This window comes from Dendrobates tinctorius, unplaced genomic scaffold (assembly GCF_039654945.1).
Source record: "Dendrobates tinctorius isolate UK_male_01 unplaced genomic scaffold, ASM3965494v1 ptg000208l, whole genome shotgun sequence".
Classification (NCBI taxonomy): Eukaryota; Metazoa; Chordata; class Amphibia; order Anura; family Dendrobatidae; genus Dendrobates; species Dendrobates tinctorius.
Window position 1 is genome coordinate 11,505,072 of NW_027361875.1, and position 17,953 is coordinate 11,523,024.

At 41.0% G+C, this 17,953-nt stretch overlaps 1 long non-coding RNA gene across 1 annotated transcript; it reads right to left on the reverse strand.

Annotated features, from left to right (window-relative positions):
* Positions 1–13,491: 13,491 nt before the first annotated feature.
* Positions 13,492–16,872, reverse strand: LOC141058059 (uncharacterized). The gene is made up of 2 exons (XR_012222084.1): positions 16,783–16,872; positions 13,492–16,416 (listed from the first exon to the last, which is right to left on the reverse strand). It is a non-coding gene; the product is annotated as an uncharacterized lncRNA (long non-coding RNA).
* Positions 16,873–17,953: the final 1,081 nt, after the last annotated feature.

Genomic DNA, 17,953 nt, shown 5'->3' on the forward strand with positions numbered 1-17,953 from the left:
AGGGACCAATGAAGACTGCAAGTTCTTTATAAGTTTCTGGGTGTTAATGGCCTGTATGTTTCTATAAGTCTGGACAGTGGGGGTGACCTGAGCAGCTTGGCATTTCTTAATAGAGAATGAAAGAAGATTGTGGTCAGAGAGCGGGAGAGGGGAGTTTGCAAAATCATCCACTGCACAAAGCCGAGAGAAGACCAAGTCGAGGGAGTTTCCGTCTTCATGCGTTGGAGAATTAGTAAGCTGCGAAAGGCCAAATGAGGAGGTTAGAGATAAAAGGTGAGTAGCAGATGGTGAGAGGGGAAGAGCAATGGGGATGTTAAAATCTCCCATGTTGAGGGTAGGGATGTCACAGGAGAGAAAATGCGGAAGCTAAGTGGCAAAATGATCCAGGAACTGATGGGAGGGGCCGGGAGGACGATATACCACCGCCACTCACATGGAGAAGGGGGTGTAGAGTCTGACGGCATGGACCTCAAAAGAAGGGAAGACAAGTGAAGGTGCTTGAGGGATAACCTGAAAGGTACATTTTGGTGATAGGAGCAGACCAACGCCTCCACCAGCTCTATTGTCTGATCTTGGGGTATGAGAGAAGTGTAGCCCCCCGTATGAAAGAGCAGCAGCAGCGGTAGTGTCTGACTGCTGGATCCAGGTTTCAGTAAGAGCCAGGAGGTTAAGAGAATTAGAAAGGAAGTAGTCATGGATGAAGGAGAGTTTGTTACACACTGAGCGAGAGTTCCAAAGTACACAATTGAGAGAGACAGATGGCATGCAGGGAATATTAATAAGATTAGAGGGGTTTCTGAGTGTAGCAGTCGGGGGGTTTGACTTTCTATAACATGGGGGACCAGGGTTGGGAGCAATGTCTCCTGCGACTAGGAGAAGGAGGATAGAAAGAGTGAGCAGATGCTTAAGTGATTTGTGAAAGCGTCTCTGATGTTGAATGGTGGGACTGACTGGATCTGTGCAATTTAATAACGTGAAAAGAGCGTGAGTGCTATACATAGGAGAGGAAAGAAGTGAGGGGCCAATATGGATGGAGTGTAGAGAGTTAATGCCAGGGCGGTGGATGTGTGTGAATGCAGCGGCCAGGATTAAAATTACACAAATGCATAGGGTATATATTTGTTGTACTCCTAATGTACAGGGAGTAGATGTATATAAATGTCTTACCTGTCTCCTGCCCTGTCTAACTGCCATGTTATAACTGCCAGTACTTTGATAAACTGTACTTTGATAAAGTGTGCATAAATGCCCCCTGCATAAATGCTTTCCCCAAACTATGTCTGAATATATAGGAGGCTAAGGCTAAGTTTTTTTGTTTTTTTTTTGTTGGCTCTCTCTCTTCTCGTCAATCAATCACACTAAATTGAGACACCAGGACCCAATAAAATGTTGTGGTCAAATAAACACATGTCCAGCACTACATGGATCATAAAGCACTTTGAAAAGTTTCTTGACCTCACAACATAAGGGGACAAGCAGAGTAAGTTGAAAAAACTATATACCAGATATAAGCTTGCAGAGTTGAAAACACAGAGATAGCATTCAGGATTAACTGCTTGCTGACATTGAATGGAGACACAGGAGTGGATTCAGAGCAGAGATTGGAAAAGCTGGTTACCTGTATGAAGAGAATAGAGATGCGTGTCACATTCATCCATGTTATAACTGCCAGTACTTTGATAAACTGTACTTCGATAAAGTGTGCATAAATGCCCCCTGCATAAATGCTTTCCCCAAACTATGTCTGAATATATAGGAGGCTAAGGCTAAGTTTTTTTTTTTTTTTTTTGTTGGCTCTCTCTCTTCTCGTCAATCAATCACACTAAATTGAGACACCAGGACCCAATAAAATGTTGTGGTCAAATAAACACATGTCCAGCACTACATGGATCATAAAGCACTTTGAAAAGTTTCTTGACCTCACAACATAAGGGGACAAGCAGAGTAAGTTGAAAAAACTATATACCAGATATAAGCTTGCAGAGTTGAAAACACAGAGATAGCATTCAGGATTAACTGCTTGCTGACATTGAATGGAGACACAGGAGTGGATTCAGAGCAGAGATTGGAAAAGCTGGTTACCTGTATGAAGAGAATAGAGATGCGTGTCACATTCATCCATGTTATAACTGCCAGTACTTTGATAAACTGTACTTCGATAAAGTGTGCATAAATGCCCCCTGCATAAATGCTTTCCCCAAACTATGTCTGAATATATAGGAGGCTAAGGCTAAGTTTTTTTGTTTTTTTTTTGTTGGCTCTCTCTCTTCTCGTCAATCAATCACACTAAATTGAGACACCAGGACCCAATAAAATGTTGTGGTCAAATAAACACATGTCCAGCACTACATGGATCATAAAGCACTTTGAAAAGTTTCTTGACCTCACAACATAAGGGGACAAGCAGAGTAAGTTGAAAAAACTATATACCAGATATAAGCTTGCAGAGTTGAAAACACAGAGATAGCATTCAGGATTAACTGCTTGCTGACATTGAATGGAGACACAGGAGTGGATTCAGAGCAGAGATTGGAAAAGCTGGTTACCTGTATGAAGAGAATAGAGATGCGTGTCACATTCATCCATGTTATAACTGCCAGTACTTTGATAAACTGTACTTCGATAAAGTGTGCATAAATGCCCCCTGCATAAATGCTTTCCCCAAACTATGTCTGAATATATAGGAGGCTAAGGCTAAGTTTTTTTTTTTTTTTTTTGTTGGCTCTCTCTCTTCTCGTCAATCAATCACACTAAATTGAGACACCAGGACCCAATAAAATGTTGTGGTCAAATAAACACATGTCCAGCACTACATGGATCATAAAGCACTTTGAAAAGTTTCTTGACCTCACAACATAAGGGGACAAGCAGAGTAAGTTGAAAAAACTATATACCAGATATAAGCTTGCAGAGTTGAAAACACAGAGATAGCATTCAGGATTAACTGCTTGCTGACATTGAATGGAGACACAGGAGTGGATTCAGAGCAGAGATTGGAAAAGCTGGTTACCTGTATGAAGAGAATAGAGATGCGTGTCACATTCATCCATGTTATAACTGCCAGTACTTTGATAAACTGTACTTCGATAAAGTGTGCATAAATGCCCCCTGCATAAATGCTTTCCCCAAACTATGTCTGAATATATAGGAGGCTAAGGCTAAGTTTTTTTGTTTTTTTTTTGTTGTCTCTCTCTCTTCTCGTCAATCAATCACACTAAATTGAGACACCAGGACCCAATAAAATGTTGTGGTCAAATAAACACATGTCCAGCACTACATGGATCATAAAGCACTTTGAAAAGTTTCTTGACCTCACAACATAAGGGGACAAGCAGAGTAAGTTGAAAAAACTATATACCAGATATAAGCTTGCAGAGTTGAAAACACAGAGATAGCATTCAGGATTAACTGCTTGCTGACATTGAATGGAGACACAGGAGTGGATTCAGAGCAGAGATTGGAAAAGCTGGTTACCTGTATGAAGAGAATAGAGATGCGTGTCACATTCATCCATGTTATAACTGCCAGTACTTTGATAAACTGTACTTCGATAAAGTGTGCATAAATGCCCCCTGCATAAATGCTTTCCCCAAACTATGTCTGAATATATAGGAGGCTAAGGCTAAGTTTTTTTGTTTTTTTTTGTTGGCTCTCTCTCTTCTCGTCAATCAATCACACTAAATTGAGACACCAGGACCCAATAAAATGTTGTGGTCAAATAAACACATGTCCAGCACTACATGGATCATAAAGCACTTTGAAAAGTTTCTTGACCTCACAACATAAGGGGACAAGCAGAGTAAGTTGAAAAAACTATATACCAGATATAAGCTTGCAGAGTTGAAAACACAGAGATAGCATTCAGGATTAACTGCTTGCTGACATTGAATGGAGACACAGGAGTGGATTCAGAGCAGAGATTGGAAAAGCTGGTTACCTGTATGAAGAGAATAGAGATGCGTGTCACATTCATCCATGTTATAACTGCCAGTACTTTGATAAACTGTACTTCGATAAAGTGTGCATAAATGCCCCCTGCATAAATGCTTTCCCCAAACTATGTCTGAATATATAGGAGGCTAAGGCTAAGTTTTTTTGTTTTTTTTTTGTTGGCTCTCTCTCTTCTCGTCAATCAATCACACTAAATTGAGACACCAGGACCCAATAAAATGTTGTGGTCAAATAAACACATGTCCAGCACTACATGGATCATAAAGCACTTTGAAAAGTTTCTTGACCTCACAACATAAGGGGACAAGCAGAGTAAGTTGAAAAAACTATATACCAGATATAAGCTTGCAGAGTTGAAAACACAGAGATAGCATTCAGGATTAACTGCTTGCTGACATTGAATGGAGACACAGGAGTGGATTCAGAGCAGAGATTGGAAAAGCTGGTTACCTGTATGAAGAGAATAGAGATGCGTGTCACATTCATCCATGTTATAACTGCCAGTACTTTGATAAACTGTACTTCGATAAAGTGTGCATAAATGCCCCCTGCATAAATGCTTTCCCCAAACTATGTCTGAATATATAGGAGGCTAAGGCTAAGTTTTTTTGTTTTTTTTTTGTTGGCTCTCTCTCTTCTCGTCAATCAATCACACTAAATTGAGACACCAGGACCCAATAAAATGTTGTGGTCAAATAAACACATGTCCAGCACTACATGGATCATAAAGCACTTTGAAAAGTTTCTTGACCTCACAACATAAGGGGACAAGCAGAGTAAGTTGAAAAAACTATATACCAGATATAAGCTTGCAGAGTTGAAAACACAGAGATAGCATTCAGGATTAACTGCTTGCTGACATTGAATGGAGACACAGGAGTGGATTCAGAGCAGAGATTGGAAAAGCTGGTTACCTGTATGAAGAGAATAGAGATGCGTGTCACATTCATCCATGTTATAACTGCCAGTACTTTGATAAACTGTACTTCGATAAAGTGTGCATAAATGCCCCCTGCATAAATGCTTTCCCCAAACTATGTCTGAATATATAGGAGGCTAAGGCTAAGTTTTTTTGTTTTTTTTTTGTTGGCTCTCTCTCTTCTCGTCAATCAATCACACTAAATTGAGACACCAGGACCCAATAAAATGTTGTGGTCAAATAAACACATGTCCAGCACTACATGGATCATAAAGCACTTTGAAAAGTTTCTTGACCTCACAACATAAGGGGACAAGCAGAGTAAGTTGAAAAAACTATATACCAGATATAAGCTTGCAGAGTTGAAAACACAGAGATAGCATTCAGGATTAACTGCTTGCTGACATTGAATGGAGACACAGGAGTGGATTCAGAGCAGAGATTGGAAAAGCTGGTTACCTGTATGAAGAGAATAGAGATGTGTGTCACATTCATCCATGTTATAACTGCCAGTACTTTGATAAACTGTACTTCGATAAAGTGTGCATAAATGCCCCCTGCATAAATGCTTTCCCCAAACTATGTCTGAATATATAGGAGGCTAAGGCTAAGTTTTTTTGTTTTTTTTTTGTTGGCTCTCTCTCTTCTCGTCAATCAATCACACTAAATTGAGACACCAGGACCCAATAAAATGTTGTGGTCAAATAAACACATGTCCAGCACTACATGGATCATAAAGCACTTTGAAAAGTTTCTTGACCTCACAACATAAGGGGACAAGCAGAGTAAGTTGAAAAAACTATATACCAGATATAAGCTTGCAGAGTTGAAAACACAGAGATAGCATTCAGGATTAACTGCTTGCTGACATTGAATGGAGACACAGGAGTGGATTCAGAGCAGAGATTGGAAAAGCTGGTTACCAGATATAAGCTTGCAGAGTTGAAAACACAGAGATAGCATTCAGGATTAACTGCTTGCTGACATTGAATGGAGACACAGGAGTGGATTCAGAGCAGAGATTGGAAAAGCTGGTTACCTGTATGAAGAGAATAGAGATGCGTGTCACATTCATCCATGTTATAACTGCCAGTACTTTGATAAACTGTACTTCGATAAAGTGTGCATAAATGCCCCCTGCATAAATGCTTTCCCCAAACTATGTCTGAATATATAGGAGGCTAAGGCTAAGTTTTTTTGTTTTTTTTTTGTTGGCTCTCTCTCTTCTCGTCAATCAATCACACTAAATTGAGACACCAGGACCCAATAAAATGTTGTGGTCAAATAAACACATGTCCAGCACTACATGGATCATAAAGCACTTTGAAAAGTTTCTTGACCTCACAACATAAGGGGACAAGCAGAGTAAGTTGAAAAAACTATATACCAGATATAAGCTTGCAGAGTTGAAAACACAGAGATAGCATTCAGGATTAACTGCTTGCTGACATTGAATGGAGACACAGGAGTGGATTCAGAGCAGAGATTGGAAAAGCTGGTTACCTGTATGAAGAGAATAGAGATGTGTGTCACATTCATCCATGTTATAACTGCCAGTACTTTGATAAACTGTACTTCGATAAAGTGTGCATAAATGCCCCCTGCATAAATGCTTTCCCCAAACTATGTCTGAATATATAGGAGGCTAAGGCTAAGTTTTTTTGTTTTTTTTTTGTTGGCTCTCTCTCTTCTCGTCAATCAATCACACTAAATTGAGACACCAGGACCCAATAAAATGTTGTGGTCAAATAAACACATGTCCAGCACTACATGGATCATAAAGCACTTTGAAAAGTTTCTTGACCTCACAACATAAGGGGACAAGCAGAGTAAGTTGAAAAAACTATATACCAGATATAAGCTTGCAGAGTTGAAAACACAGAGATAGCATTCAGGATTAACTGCTTGCTGACATTGAATGGAGACACAGGAGTGGATTCAGAGCAGAGATTGGAAAAGCTGGTTACCTGTATGAAGAGAATAGAGATGCGTGTCACATTCATCCATGTTATAACTGCCAGTACTTTGATAAACTGTACTTCGATAAAGTGTGCATAAATGCCCCCTGCATAAATGCTTTCCCCAAACTATGTCTGAATATATAGGAGGCTAAGGCTAAGTTTTTTTGTTTTTTTTTTTGTTGGCTCTCTCTCTTCTCGTCAATCAATCACACTAAATTGAGACACCAGGACCCAATAAAATGTTGTGGTCAAATAAACACATGTCCAGCACTACATGGATCATAAAGCACTTTGAAAAGTTTCTTGACCTCACAACATAAGGGGACAAGCAGAGTAAGTTGAAAAAACTATATACCAGATATAAGCTTGCAGAGTTGAAAACACAGAGATAGCATTCAGGATTAACTGCTTGCTGACATTGAATGGAGACACAGGAGTGGATTCAGAGCAGAGATTGGAAAAGCTGGTTACCAGATATAAGCTTGCAGAGTTGAAAACACAGAGATAGCATTCAGGATTAACTGCTTGCTGACATTGAATGGAGACACAGGAGTGGATTCAGAGCAGAGATTGGAAAAGCTGGTTACCTGTATGAAGAGAATAGAGATGCGTGTCACATTCATCCATGTTATAACTGCCAGTACTTTGATAAACTGTACTTCGATAAAGTGTGCATAAATGCCCCCTGAATAAATGCTTTCCCCAAACTATGTCTGAATATATAGGAGGCTAAGGCTAAGTTTTTTTGTTTTTTTTTTGTTGGCTCTCTCTCTTCTCGTTAATCAATCACACTAAACTGAGACACCAGGACCCAATAAAATGTTGTGGTCAAATAAACACATGTCCAGCACTACATGGATCATAAAGCACTTTGAAAAGTTTCTTGACCTCACAACATAAGGGGACAAGCAGAGTAAGTTGAAAAAACTATATACCAGATATAAGCTTGCAGAGTTGAAAACACAGAGATAGCATTCAGGATTAACTGCTTGCTGACATTGAATGGAGACACAGGAGTGGATTCAGAGCAGAGATTGGAAAAGCTGGTTACCAGATATAAGCTTGCAGAGTTGAAAACACAGAGATAGCAAGCAGTTAATCCTGACATTGAATGGAGACACAGGAGTGGATTCAGAGCAGAGATTGGAAAAGCTGGTTACCAGATATAAGCTTGCAGAGTTGAAAACACAGAGATAGCATTCAGGATTAACTGCTTGCTGACATTGAATGGAGACACAGGAGTGGATTCAGAGCAGAGATTGGAAAAGCTGGTTACCTGTATGAAGAGAATAGAGATGCGTGTCACATTCATCCATGTTATAACTGCCAGTACTTTGATAAACTACTTCAATAAAGTGTGCATAAATGCTTTCCCCAAACTATGTCTGAATATATAGGAGGCTAAGGCTAAGTTTTTTTTTTGTTTTTTTTTTGTTGGCTCTCTCTCTTCTCGTTAATCAATCACACTAAATTGAGACACCAGGACCCAATAAAATGTTGTGGTCAAATAAACACATGTCCAGCACTACATGGATCATAAAGCACTTTGAAAAGTTTCTTGACCTCACAACATAAGGGGACAAGCAGAGTAAGTTGAAAAAACTATATACCAGATATAAGCTTGCAGAGTTGAAAACACAGAGATAGCATTCAGGATTAACTGCTTGCTGACATTGAATGGAGACACAGGAGTGGATTCAGAGCAGAGATTGGAAAAGCTGGTTACCAGATATAAGCTTGCAGAGTTGAAAACACAGAGATAGCATTCAGGATTAACTGCTTGCTGACATTGAATGGAGACACAGGAGTGGATTCAGAGCAGAGATTGGAAAAGCTGGTTACCAGATATAAGCTTGCAGAGTTGAAAACACAGAGATAGCATTCAGGATTAACTGCTTGCTGACATTGAATGGAGACACAGGAGTGGATTCAGAGCAGAGATTGGAAAAGCTGGTTACCTGTATGAAGAGAATAGAGATGCGTGTCACATTCATCCATGTTATAACTGCCAGTACTTTGATAAACTGTACTTCAATAAAGTGTGCATAAATGCTTTCCCCAAACTATGTCTGAATATATAGGAGGCTAAGGCTAAGTTTTTTTTTTGTTTTTTTTTTGTTGGCTCTCTCTCTTCTCGTTAATCAATCACACTAAATTGAGACACCAGGACCCAATAAAATGTTGTGGTCAAATAAACACATGTCCAGCACTACATGGATCATAAAGCACTTTGAAAAGTTTCTTGACCTCACAACATAAGGGGACAAGCAGAGTAAGTTGAAAAAACTATATACCAGATATAAGCTTGCAGAGTTGAAAACACAGAGATAGCATTCAGGATTAACTGCTTGCTGACATTGAATGGAGACACAGGAGTGGATTCAGAGCAGAGATTGGAAAAGCTGGTTACCAGATATAAGCTTGCAGAGTTGAAAACACAGAGATAGCATTCAGGATTAACTGCTTGCTGACATTGAATGGAGACACAGGAGTGGATTCAGAGCAGAGATTGGAAAAGCTGGTTACCAGATATAAGCTTGCAGAGTTGAAAACACAGAGATAGCATTCAGGATTAACTGCTTGCTGACATTGAATGGAGACACAGGAGTGGATTCAGAGCAGAGATTGGAAAAGCTGGTTACCTGTATGAAGAGAATAGAGATGCGTGTCACATTCATAAAAGGGGCCTACAGGGCAGTGAGGAGAGCAGCAGTGGGCTTTTCAGATCATTGTCTAATTCATTTAATTCCAGCCTACAGGCAAAGGTTGAAAACATCCAAACCTACAGTTTATACAAAGAAGACATGGTCTGAGGAGGCAAAATTGCAACTACAAGCATGCTTTGAATGCACGGACTGGGAGGTATTCCAGGAAACATGCTCGGGTCTGGATGAATGGGTTGATGCAGTGTCCTCATATATCCGTTTTTGTGAAGACACGTTTATTCCATCCAAATCTGTCCACTTTCGGGGAAACAACAAGCCGTGGTTTACAAATAAAGTCAGGTTGATCCGTAAGAGAAAAGAGGAGGCTTATAAAGCAGGCGATATTACTGAATTCAAGAAACTTAGGAACTCGCTATCTAAAGAGATCAAGTTAGCCAAACACGAGTATGCAAAGATTCTGGAGGAAAGTTTCTCATCAAAAGATAATAGATCTGCATGGAGAGGATTAAGAGAGGTCATCAATTATAAAAGCCACCCCACTATAGTGAACCCCAGCAGAAGTCTGGCAGCAGAGTTAAATGAATTCTACTGCAGATTTGAGGCAAGCTCTACACACAGTGGCTATTCATCTCTAAGCTCCTCAGTCTGTTCATATAAAGATCATTCATTGTGCAACACCCAAGTAGTGATCTCCGAGGCAGAGGTGATACGCATCCTGAAGGGACTTAAGGCCCTTTTACATTTAGCGATGCACCAGCGATCCGACCAGCGATCCGACCCGGTCAGGATCGCTGGTGCATCGCTAAATGATCGCTAGTGAGCTTTCATACAGAAAGATCTCACAGCGATTCAGCAGCGACGCAGCGCACGATACTTACCATTCACACACAGCGATCCTGACCTCCTCCCGCCCGCCTCCACGCGTCGCTCGTCGTCACAGCAGGAAGTCTCAGCAGGAAGCGCCCGACGAGAAATGGAGCCGGACATTCTCGCGCGATCAGCGATGGACAGCGGGGGAGCCGGTCGTTGGTAAGTATTACACATAGCGATATCGCTAGCAATATCGCTATAACGTCACAAAACCAGTGACGTTTTAGCGATATTGCTAGCGATATCGCTTAGTGTAAAACCCCCTTTAAGGTCAAAAAGGCACCTGGCCCTGATGGTGTATCTCCAATGTGTCCAATAATCTACTGTATGTTATTATTGTTATGCTGTAATGTCTATTGTCTGTACAAATCCCCTCTGAAATGTAAAGTGCTGCGGAATATGTCGGCGCTATAAAAATAAAATTTATTATTATTATTATTATTAATGTGTCTGAAAGTATGTGCTACCCAGCTTGCCCCTATACTGACAAATATATACAATGTGTCACTGAAAGAGTGCGTTGTACCTCAGTGTTGGAAAAATTCCACAATTATCCCTGTCCCCAAGAAAGTGGGATCCTCTGAGTTGAACGACTATAGACCAGTAGCACTCACATCTGTAGCTATGAAAGTCTTCGAAAGAATTATGATGTCCCACCTGATAAAATTCACGCAGAAGCTATGGGACCCGCTTCAGTTTGCCTATAAGGAAAATCGTTCGGCAAACGACACTGTCAATCTGGCACTGAAGTACATTTTGGATCATACAGATGAACTGCACTCATATGTCCGGATTCTTTTCATGGACTTTAGCTCAGCGTTCAATACCATTGATCCGAATTTACTTCATAAGAAAATGGTAGCTCTTGGAGTCCCTCTTAACTTATGCTTGTGGATTTATAACTTCCTGACAGCCAGGATACAGAGTATAAAAGTTGGACCATTCACTTCGGACACCTTGGTCACAAACATCGGGGCACCTCAGGGGTGTGTTTTGTCCCCGTTACTGTTTTCTCTCTATACGAATGATTGCATCTCTTCAGCAGACTCAGTAAAAATCTTGAAATTTGCCGATGATATGACACTGATTGGTCTCATCAGGGGAAATGCTGAAGACTTGTATCGGAGTGAGGTGGAAAGAATATGTGACTGGTGTAAAGCCAATAATCTTGTACTCAACACTAAAAAAACTGCTGAGATGGTTGTGGATTTTAGGAAAGATCAACATGAGATACTTCCAATCTACATCCATGACGAAGTGGTTCTTAGGGTCACAGAGACCAAATTCGTTGGTGTTATCATCTCTCATGATCTTAAATGGGGGAAAAACGTGGATGCTGTTATAAGAAAAGCACAACAGAGGATGTTCTTCCTGCGTCAGCTGAAAAGATATGGTTTGTCTAAGAATCTGCTGATCTTATTCTTTAATGCTGTCATCAGATCTGTGATTTGTTCCTCTCTGATAGTCTGGTATGGGGGAGCCACTGCGCATGACAAACTCCGCTTACAAAGGACTTTCAGAACAGCAGGGAGAATTATAGGTTCCCCCCTGCCTAAAATCCAGGATCTTTATGATAAGAGTATTCGATCCCACGAATTGAAAATTTCATCCGATCCCTCTCACCCGGGACACTCCTCATTCCAACTACTCCCTTCAGGACGTCGCTTCAGAGTCCCCAAATGCAGCACCAACCGCCATATGAACAGCTTCTATCCACTCTCTGTTCAACAATTAAATCGTCATGTGTAGACTATATACTGTATCTGTCTTGTTAGATGTTACTTGTTGTATCTGTTGTTATATATTATGTTGCCTCTTTGCCACAAAGAATTCCTTGTATATATGTAATATGTACTTGGCGATAATAAATTTGATTTGATTTGATTCATCCATGTTATAACTGCCAGTACTTTGATAAACTGTACTTCGATAAAGTGTGCATAAATGCCCCCTCATAGAGTATAATGTAGCTCTTCAGAGTAAAATGTAGCCCCCTCAGAGTATAATGCTCTCCCCTCAAAGTATAATGCAGCCCGCCTCACAGTACAATGCATCTCTCTCATAGAGTATAATGCAGCCCCATCATAGAGTATAATGTAGCCCTTCAGACTATAATGCACCACCCAGAGTATAATACAGCTTCACACACAGTATAATGCAGCCCCCCCACAAACACACATACAGTATAGTGTAGCCCCCACACACATATACAGTATAATGCAGCCCCCCCATACACACACAGTATAGTGCAGCTGCTTTGGAGGTAGAAATGGGCCTCCACACCTCTTAGGCCCCTGTACAGACGCACAGGTTGCACCAATGATATGTCCACCCCTGGAGTGTTGTATATACCGTACATGATAGGAGGCCGAGGGCGGTACATAGATAATAGGAGGCAGAGTGCGGTACACAGATGATAGGAGGCAGAGTGCGGTACATAGATGATAGGAGGCAGAGTGCGGTACATAGATGATAGGAGGCAGAGGGCAGTACATAGATGATAGGAGGCTGAGAGCAGTACATAAATGATAGGAGGCAGAGTGCGGTACATAGATGATAGGAGGCGAGGGAAGTACATAGATAATAGGAGGCGAGGGAGGTACATAGATGATAGGAGGCAGAGTGCGGTACATAGATGATAGGAGGCAGAGTGCAGTACATAGATGATAGGAGGCTGAGAGCAGTACATAGATGATAGGAGGCAGAGTGCGGTACATAGATGATAGGAGGCGAGGGAGGTACATAGATAATAGGAGGCAGAGTGCGGTACACAGATGATAGGAGGCAGAGTGCAGTACATAGATGATAGGAGGCTGAGGGTGGTACATAGGATAGGAGGCAGAGTGCGGTACATAGATGATAGGAGGCGAGGGAGGTACATAGATAATAGGAGGCGAGGGAGGTACATAGATAATAGGAGGCAGAGTGCGGTACACAGATGATAGGAGGCAGAGTGCAGTACATAGATGATAGGAGGCTGAGGGTGGTACATAGGATAGGAGGCAGAGTGCGGTACATAGATGATAGGAGGCGAGGGAGGTACATAGATAATAGTAGGCTGAGTGCGGTACATACCTGATAGGAGGCTGAGTGCGGTCACGCTACAATTAGGCCATATAACATCTTATTATTGCAGTTGTATAAGATTTATTGGCACACAGAGCTATTCAGTTTGTGCTATATACATAACAGATGTAATCCACATAGAGAATAATCAGTAAACTGTAAGATTAGCAATAGATTTTTATATTGATTAATGTAAATGTTTAGTTAGATTACAAATTATTCTGTAAAGTAATTATTATAAGACTTGACAATAGGATGAATCGAACCTAAAATATTGTCCTAGCAATCGCTTCCACAAGTATATATGTAGGATTTTATTTCACGGTACAGTATCCCTAAGGGCAGGTTCACACAACTGATTTCTCCACACAAGTGAAAAACGGACCGATTATTCTGATAAGACTTTGATCAATGGGATCAGTTTTTATCGTATGTGAAGAGAAAAAAAATGTTTCTCCACCTTCTCCTGTTTGTCAGTCCATGAAAATCCGAGTCATCAGAGTGCAGTCCAATTTTTCATGGACCCATAGACTTGCATTACTGATTTTGAACCGACTCCTCACATCAAAATAGGACGTGTCTCCAATTTTTTCCGTGGACCACTCCATCCAAGGAAAGAGAAAAAAAAATCAGTCATCTGCGCAGCCCCATAGAACATCATGGGTACAATGCAGTCATCTGAGAAAGTCGTTCGTGTGCATGAGCCCTTACTGATACAATGGATACAATTAAGTAATGCACTTGTGGTCATTGCGATGTAAGTTGTTGCATGTAACATATGTATATAATGGATACAACAAAAACTTTGCTATAAAAATAAATTCTTAAATTTAAAAATATTTGTCATTTTAAAAACTTTTGGCATTTCAGAAGTTTTACACATTGGGGGTCTTTATAAATTTGGAGGAGAGCAGCGCTCAATTGATAACTTCTGCCCCTTTAATTCGGCGATCACGAGAGCTTCGGCACTTGGACCTCCCAACTGATTAAAACTTCTGACATGACAATTTGACATTTCAAACTTACTACACTTTTGAACCATTTCTATCTCTTCTCACAACTTCTGACCTTCTGATCAGACTTTAATCATGTGGTCACAAAAGCACAAAAGAGAGGAAATGAGAACTTTATGCAACAAATGTAACTAAAAAAAAATAGAATCAAAATACGTTTGGACATATTCCGAGTGTCAATTCACATCGCGCTTCTTGGTAAACAGACCCTATACGGCATCACCCATTGTCCCTGAGGGTTCATAGTGACCTGTAGAAATTCAGAGTGCCACTATGGTACCTTTTATGAGGAACCATATTCTCTCATAGAAGCAATTGTTTCTCAATAAGAATAACGCATGAGATGAAACATTACAGAATATGTCCATATCCCCTATATGAAATCAAAGGCATGGGGAAAGGGGTGGCGAAATACTATGGGCGTGAAACCGGAGATAGCTTTTCAGGAGACTATTACAACTACAATATATAGACCTTTATGTTTGTAGAACAGCATATATGGCGATACAAAGCCATTTACATAATAAGACCCCAATCAGACAGCCATAACGTGCATGCACTTCAGCATTTATGTTATATGGATGCAAGTCCTGGCTAGAACTAACCTCACCGTAGGTACCTGGGATACTGATGGCTGTGGTCGGGGTAGGAGTTGCCTCAGAAAACTTCACCCTAAGGGCACAGACAGATGGCGGTATAAATCGGACTGAGATCCAATTTCCGATCTCATTACGATTTATACGGCCATCTGACTGTGTCCTAAAATGGTAAGATATAGACACGGGTGGAGGAGGCAATTTATTAAAACCAGTGCAAGTGGAAACAGGAGCCATTGCACTTAGGGTTGATAAACTCTTTCCTATTTTAAAGAGTTTTTTTTTCTGGAATTCCTACATGCAAGAAGATTATACATTTTCCTTAGTGTCTCTTGTTATCCGTTTCCATATTTGTGCAAAATGTCCAAAAAACAAAAAAAAGGAATTTGATTATTGGGACGTTGAGTTCATGTTGAAAGCTCAGTGGTGATGATGTCACTGGCTCCTTGATGACATCACTATTCACATACCCCGCCTTTCCTCTTCAATCATTCCATTAGTTTCCAAGTAAAGTATATTTGGTATCTTTAAGTGATTTCCATTTCAGGAATATGATGAAGCTTGAGATGTTGAAGCCAACGATAATGTAGAAGAGCACCAGAGAATTCAGGGACACACGCAGCGTGTAAATGACTTGCGAATAATCCCTGCCATAGCCATAGCGATAATTATAATCGCTGACAGAAGATGAATTCCCCGGGATGCACGGGTTGTACGAATCGATATCATGTGTGGACACCCAACATGACTGAGTATCTGTATACACCTGGATCACATATAGAATGATTCCAATGGCGGCGATTATGATGTTTATCAAGTGGCTGATCAGGCAGATCTTTATCCTTAGGATAGTGTCCTTGTTGGCGAAGATCACGGTGATGATTGCAGTGGAAATAAGCGTCAGGCTACCCACAAATATGATTCCACTGCGCGAGAGAAGCGACGGGTAACTATTCTCAGCCACAAACATGGAGGTCCCGATAGTCAACTGCAGCGCCCCTATAAGGATCAAAACTGCACTCAGCGATTTCATGGGTTGTTTCTTCTTTTTGGACAGCTCTTGGACCCAGTTCGGAGATGTGCCAAATCCGGGGAGGTTGTTCTGGCCTCCTCCTGGAACCACTTGGGTAGTGATAGACAAGTTTCCCAGTTGAGCAGTGCTTACGGCCATCTTTCCGACCAGATGTAAAAAAAAAAAAAGTTTCTTTCGAGAATCTCGCCCCTGCTCTTCTTCTCTCCTGTCCTCAATGTTCTCTCCAGTCTATTGTAAACAGGCAAAAAAAAAAAAACCCTCCAAAGGAAATGAGGAGGGAGTAAAGGAGGAGCTGTGGTTCTGTAAGCTCAGCTCTCCTAGATGACTGCTGGGTGTGGGCTCTGGAAAAGAAAGGGTTAAAAATGAAAGATCAAGCTGTATGTATAACTGCAGAACTTCCCCCCCCCCCCCCCCCTTATTGCAAAACTTTTAAAGCAAACACAAGAAACTTTCGGAAGTTATCTGCAAAAAAATAACAGGTCAAGTTTAAAGGGACAGCGAAGTGTTCCCGCATTTACTACAGAGTTTTGCGCTGCAGATCTGAAAAATTATTTTAGTTGTGGCGCCTGTCAACACACGGACACCATAGAAAATCAGCAGATGGTTTGGTTTAGCAGGAACCTGGTGTTACTCACTGTGAACCTCACTTCCAATATCCCCTACTATGCTTCCCGTAAAACTTGAGATCTGCTCCAGCTGTCACTGACCTTTTTCTCGCCGACTCATCACGTTTGCATCGCTCTGCAACTGGTGTAAACAGCCACATGATGGGATTTGGCTTTTTGATTTTTTTTTCCTTTATTTTACTCCACCCATTCGAATGCTAATCCCACAGGATGGGCGTGTGGAATTTTAAGGGAATATGTGATTAAAGGGGAAGTTTTTTTTCTCCCGTTACAACTGTTATTGATTGGGATGTTTTCCTTAGGCTACGTATCCCACAATTAGTTTTTATTGATTTTTTTTTTACGTTGCGTAATTTCGAATACCTATTTTACTTAATGGGTGCAGAAAGTCTGCAACATCAAAAGATCAAAATCTCATGGTGGGGACGTAGCCTTATAAAGACTCGTTCGGACGTCAATGCTTTGTCAGTGTGTCAGATCAGATTTTCAGTAGAGTTTTTATCAATAGAGTTTAATTAGGTTTTTCTTATATGGGGGAAAAAAAAGATGGAGATTGTTTAAGTTTCTCCTTTCAAACAGTAAGTGAAAAACAAACGAGTGGCATCCGATTTCTGTTGTCACTGACCCATGGCAGAGCGCTCTAAAACACATCCGAGAGCGACTTTTCTATCCTTGAAAAACATGGAAAAAACTTGTGTGTGAAAAACGGACAGAAAAATGAAGTCTAAAATTTCAGAGATGCACAGACCACCTGGGAGTCTACAGACCCAATCTTAATCTCAGCCTAAGGCCGGGATCACACTACTGTGTGTGATGTGAGAAACTCGCACTAGTCTCTCGCATCAACACCCGACGCTGCCCGCGGCACTCAGGACCGCAGCTTCGGCTGCATGTATTTCTATGCAGCCGCAGTGTGATCCCAGCCTAAGAAGCTGTTGAGTTTGAGCCAGGAGAGTATATAAGCTTGTGTCCTGTAGGATACGGACCTCCTTCATCAACTGTGCGGACATACCCTTTTATGCACCCCAAAACCCACGTGTGAATAGAAAGCAACAAAGAAAAGCTTTTAAAGTAATGCATCAAAATTAAAATAATAAAAAAAGACACTGCCGAAAAGCCAAGTGTTATGAAAGGACAAAAGAATGTTATTTAGGAGTGAATATGTCAGTCCCAGAACCCTGGGGGTCGCAATGCAACCCCATTCGCTTGACGCAGCACCAATCGTACAGTTGTGGCCAAAAGTATTGACACC